We start from the raw sequence: 6,000 nt of genomic DNA on the forward strand, positions 1-6,000 counted from the left end.
AAAAACATTTCATTAGATATGAAGAGAAAACGTTCAAGGTAGATTTTTTTTTTTTTACATTCCTGAGAGGCTTGAACCACATAATTTTAAAATAAATTAAAATTGAAACAGAATTCACTTCTCCATTATTATCTATTTTATTTAATCAAGTACTTTAATTTTTCAGTTACTCTAAAAAGTAAATAAGTTCTGTAATTTAAAAGTTAGCCACTCATCTTTTCCCTTATCTTCCTCTTTTTTTGCTATTATCATATCTTCTAGGAGACATAGAGAATTTTTTTTTCTTACACTAAAATGGTCAATCCAGACCCTCACTTTAGTTTATATACAAAGGAGTCTATGAAGTGTCATTTGATTCTATTGTAAAGAACAATTGTGCTTACTAATTCCAAAGGTGCAGGAGTGATTATGGATTAGGTAAGGTAATATGTGCCATGTTGGTAAGATTTAGATCATAGCAGCCTCCAGAATAATGGAAAAAGAGTTTGATTTAATAGATTCAATGAGAAAAAAATCTGTCTGCAACTTACTGTAATGAGAATATTTCAAAGGAGCCCTTGAGACCTGTCATTCCAAATTTCCTCTCCATTCTTGTACTCTGGGTCCCCAACATGGTTCTTTGAAGCTTATGAATAATGGGCAAAATTGATCATCCCCCAAAAAAGACCAAAAGGCCCATCTAAGAAAGATAACTGAGCTGTGAGAATATTTGAACAAGGGTAATAAAGGAAAAGGAAAAGAAATTCAGAGAGCAGGAGCCCTTCTTGGAATAGAAATGGATGTTATCCAAATGTATGTGAAAGTCAGTCAGAGATACTTGAAGATTTTTGAAGTTTTGGGGAAAGTGGACTTTAATTATTAAGCTAGGAAATTGTTACCCTTCATGAGAGAGAATGCTATGGAAAGGTAAAGTCCTTTGGAGATTTTTCTTTGGACTCACACTTCACAAGGATTTTCCAGAGTTGTTATTCTACTCTTTATTGGCCCAATTCCTCAAAAAAACTCATGTTTATTTGCAAACTTTGGAGTGATAGGTCTCAAAAGGTTGAAGGAAAATGGGAGTCAAGGCACAATCAAATTTTGCCTCCCTCTCCATATATCCTTATGGGGCATATTTAGAAGGAGCATCCATTTTTCTAAACTGCAGTTTTGAGTTTAGGTGGTAAAGTTCAGTGAGCTCAAGAGACTTAAAAATTCAAGTTTCTGGTTATTTGTTTTTTTTAAGATTTTATTTATTCATGAGAGGCACACAGAGAGAAGCAGAAACAAAGACAGAGGGAGAAGCAGACTCCCCGCAGGGCTCCTGGTGTGGGACTTGATTCTGGGATTACAGGATCACACCCTGAGCCAAAAGCAGATGCTCAACCACTGAGCCACACAGGTGCCCTTGGTTACTTTTATACTAATATATATGATGGGAAGCTAGCCAATGAAATATATCGGGGGTGAAATTTGTGTTAGATCCATAATGCTTGAGCCTTTATGAGTGTTTTATTAAGTATCAAAACAAAGTAAGTAAAACTTCAAGGCTTTAAGCAATAGTGACTTATTCATTATCATAATTCTGTGGGTGGTTCTTCTGCTCCATATTTTTTCTTTGCTGAAGTCATTCAAGCAACTATATTCAAACGTGAGCTCAATTGGGATGTAATTTCCAAGATGGCCTCTTATTCTTCAAGGTCTCTTTCTCTTTTTGTGCCACCTCTCATTATTTAGTACTCTTGTTTAACCTTCTTTACAGAATGGTAGCTGGTTTCTAAGAGAAGTTCTAAGATGACAAGCACCAATGAGCACATAGGTTTCAAACCTCTGCTTTCATTGCCATGCTAATTTTCCATTGATCAAAACAAGCTATGTGCCAAACCCAGAGTTAATGTAGGAGAAGATTACATAAGCACCTGAATACTGGAAGGCATGGTTTATAGGGAGCTTCCAATTTAATAGCCTTTCATAATTAGAATTTCAAAATAAACATCAAATTCCAACAAATTGAATTTAAATTATTATGCCTTGGGTGATAGAGAAGGTACATGGGAAATAGAGGTCAGCCAATGTTCCAGATTTTTTTTTAAACAAAGTATATTGGTTTCTAGTAATTATCTTCTGAGGCCCAATTACCACTTTAATATACCAAATCAATAACTTCAGTTGAATTTTGTTCCCTGATGTATTAACAACTGAATTTTGCAGAACTAATTGGTTTTCTCTGTATATTCTCTGCTAACATGGTTATTTCCAGACACCAAACTTCTCTCTCCACCCACTAGCCTTGCTCAAAACAATAAACCTACATGTACATACACATATACACACACCTGAAATTAAAATTGAAAAACATAAAAGGCCACCTAAAATTGATTATTTGATAGACCTGCTTCCTGAATTTTATTTTCCTCATTTCATTATCATCTTTAAAATCATGGCACTTAAAAATAGTTGAATGGCTTTCATATATCAACACTCAACTAGGTACTGGGGAGTTACAAAAGAAAATATGAAGCACCGTATTCAATTTGCATAATAGTTTTTGATTCAGATATTTCTTCCTATGTGTTATGATTTTGTTGAAACTTAAACCATATTGAGAAATTTTCAGGAGAGATATTATATTCATATTGTGGATGATGAAATTGAGACTCAGAAAAAGGAAGTGAATATCCACAGTTTTACAACTAGAAGGAGATTGAGGTCAGATTAGAATTCTGATTATTTGAGTAAAATTCAAATGCTTCTCTATGATAAAATAAATATGAGATGCAGGATTTTAGACATCCGGGTTTAAATTTTAACAGCAACACTTGTGAAAATGCAGGTTACAAGGTCTCTTAAACATTAGTGATACTTTATACTATTAGTATGGCTACATTAATATTACTCTACCACAGCACCTGATGTCTTACGTAATAACTACTGTCCTTAAAGCCTTGTAGGATAGTTAAGGAGTGAGGTATGATCACCTAAACCAATGGCATTAGCTATTCAAAAATATTAAAAAGAAGAATGAATAAAACAAAAAATATGGTTGAATATTAAATTGTACAGCAATAAAAGAAGCAATATATAAGTTCATTGAAGAGGAAGAAGAGTGAGGGCTGATGTAGTCAGAGAGATTTCATGGAAAAGGTGACACTTGAACTTGACTTGAAATCTATTTTACTCATTTGTAACTTGTGTCCTTTGCTTCTGACCTCAGCAGAGTTCATATCCATTCCCTGGCTGCTCACAGACATGACATCTCTTGTCAATCACATCACAACCAAGAAGGTTTGACCCTTTTGCCACATTGATTAGGCATCACGTTGATCTGTCGTGCATTATGTCAGCTTACCTTCCTCCCCTTTCTATTGTGTAAATGCCTATACTCTGCCCTTCCGGGGTCTAAGTAACCATATCCCGCATATCTTGCCTGGAATCCATGTACTGAAAAGCACCAGGTTCTTTATAATAAGCACTTACATTGAAGAAAATGTGCTCTCTAAAAATATAAATGCTACTACTCTAAGTACCTGAGGTGAAAGAACAATCATGAAATTTAATAAAGAAGAAATGAAATGTTCAGTTGGAGACCAAAATTGCTTTACAGCACTACAATAAAATAAAACACAAGTCAGTTGCCCTAAGCACCAGACTATTATTCACACACAGCAAAACAGGAAGTAGCCCTCAGGGTTGCTTGACCAGAAATATATGAGTGATGAGAGTTTTATTTCTTCCCTTTAACCTCTGAGGAACAATGGGGGAAGGGTACAAAGACTCACATTCAAACAAAAAGTAAAAATATTTTCTATCCTGTTCTACCATCTTTCTCATATTTTATTCTGATAAACTGCTACTAGATTGAATAGAATATGTACCTCTTTATTCTCTTGGTAATGCTGCTAGTCGGGTAGAAATTTGCATTTTCCTTCAGAAATGACACAAATTGTTTCCCATTAGTATTAGGATAGGGCAATAATTCTGGACCCCAGAAAAAACTGTTATGTATCCAGCTTAAATCTTTTACCTCAAAATCCTACTTGGTACCTTATTGCAGGGCCTGACTCATTGTAGAACTTAAGATCTTTTGTTGAAAAAACAAGATATTTATGTAGAGAGAGAGTGACAATCTGAGTAGCAGATGAAGAGGTATTGTGGATGTTTTTTCTTGAAACTGTTCAGGGAAGCACACTAATTTTACTCAGATAATGTGTTCATTTGGGGTGACTTAAAAAGAGAGTTGATGGATACTCATTCCTGTCCTCCTGTCTGCTCTTTGTCTACCTCTTTAAAAATAATATACTGATTCTTTATCTTGGACCAGTTCTTTGACTGTTTCTGTTTTGCTAGATGGACAGAGGAGTAAAAAATAAATGAATTGTAATTGATTCATGTTGGCTTTTGTGTTTATTAATATCTAAAACCTTGTGTGCTCTCAAGTGAATCACATGTATTTGACTATCATCATTCTATTGCTACATGCATGAGAGGTCAAACTTGAGAGAATTTTACAGGCATAAGCATTTTAATCTTCTTTTGCAGTAGTTTTTTTTATTGTTCTCTTCTTTAATTTTTCTCAGCCTCTAATCAAATCTCATATTCTGTTAAGATAGAATCGCATTTCCATATTGTGCATTCTCTCTGCCCAAGCCCTTATCCTAGTATTTTACAAATAATCTATAGAAAATGACCAAAAATTTAAGCCAAAGGTAGCAAATATCCCTCTGTCTTTATGAAATATGTATATATGAACCATGTACAGACCCTCAGAAACTAGCCTGTTGTCACATAGGGGCCATTTTCAGAGAGAGGTGAAAATGGAAGTGAGGAGACCACAGTCTTCATTGCTTTCCATTCGACAACCTTTGAATTCCTTTATTAGGTATGTATCAGATTTTCATTAAACAAAAACTGAAAGTTATTTTTTTCTATAATCTTATAAATTGATGGGTAAGATAACCCAAGAGGATTGTTACCATAAAGACACTCATTTTAATAGTAATACAAGTCTTTTGTAGGTGTTACCATCATTCTCCAACTCAACAATTTGTGATTGACAGAATGAAATTTGAAGGGAGCACATGATGTGAAGTCAATCAGGAGAATAGGTTGAGGCAAAATCAACAGCCTCAAACCAACAGCATCTTTAAGAAAGGCCTAATCATACAGTGAATCATATTACTGCACACCCAGGGAAGAGGCACCACCTGAAATATTCAACCTGAACCTGATACCTGAGGCAGAGAGGAAATCTCTCCCCACTTCTTTTTCCAGCTCAATTCCTGCCCTTAGAGAAATATGAAACTTTGCAAATAGTGAGATTCATCTGTTCTCAAGCACAGCATTATTCTCTGCCCTTAAGTTTAGTTTAGTTCCCTTCCTGATAGTCTGATTTTCATGTAATTTCAAACCTTTTTCTTTCTTTACAGTATCCAATTCATGCCTTCCTGATATGAAGCAGCCAGATACGTGTGGACTTCTGTGCTTCTTCAATTCTCTCCAGAGTTGAAAAGTTTCTTTTACTGCCCTGTGAAAGTCAGTTAGTGCCCCTGAAAGTTTCTATAAACATTTCTATTTTTCTTGGTCCTTCAGACTTGATAACTGCCTCAATTATTGTTACAAAAGCAACTAACTTAATTTACTCAAAGTGGAGAGCAATCTCTATTTATGAATTGTTGAAAAAGATCTCACCTGTTCTTTCTCCCATTTAAGCAGGGAGGGCAAATAAATTGCAAGTATGTCACTCTTGGCAGCATGTCCTTAGTATTTACTTGGTACTAGAAAATTCACTACAGAGGCAAATGTTAGCTCTTTCTCTGAGTGATGGAGGAAAAAAGAAAAGAAGGAAGAATATTGATAGTAGGATGGGGAGTGATGATAAAGATATAAAATAATAATAATTTGAAAGAATAAATGAGAGGAAATGGGAGAGAAAAGAGAATTGCTGTAAGGGAGTTCAAGGGCTGATTTAAAAAACAAAAAAAGCTTTGCAAGGTAAAGATATAACATTTATTTATGACTTTA

General features: G+C 34.7%; 1 long non-coding RNA gene across 2 annotated transcripts in view; it reads left to right on the forward strand.

The window, feature by feature from the left end:
* Positions 1–5,653, forward strand: part of LOC140600667 (uncharacterized) — a 74,639-nt gene extending 68,986 nt beyond the window's left edge. For both annotated transcript variants that reach the window (XR_012003840.1, XR_012003841.1), the window contains one exon: positions 5,406–5,653. This is a non-coding gene — a long non-coding RNA (uncharacterized lncRNA). The remainder of the gene's footprint in view (positions 1–5,405) is intronic.
* The last annotated feature ends 347 nt before the right edge of the window (positions 5,654–6,000 follow it).

The sequence above is a fragment of the Canis lupus genome, chromosome 12, assembly GCF_048164855.1.
Source record: "Canis lupus baileyi chromosome 12, mCanLup2.hap1, whole genome shotgun sequence".
NCBI classification, from domain to species: domain Eukaryota; kingdom Metazoa; phylum Chordata; class Mammalia; order Carnivora; family Canidae; genus Canis; species Canis lupus.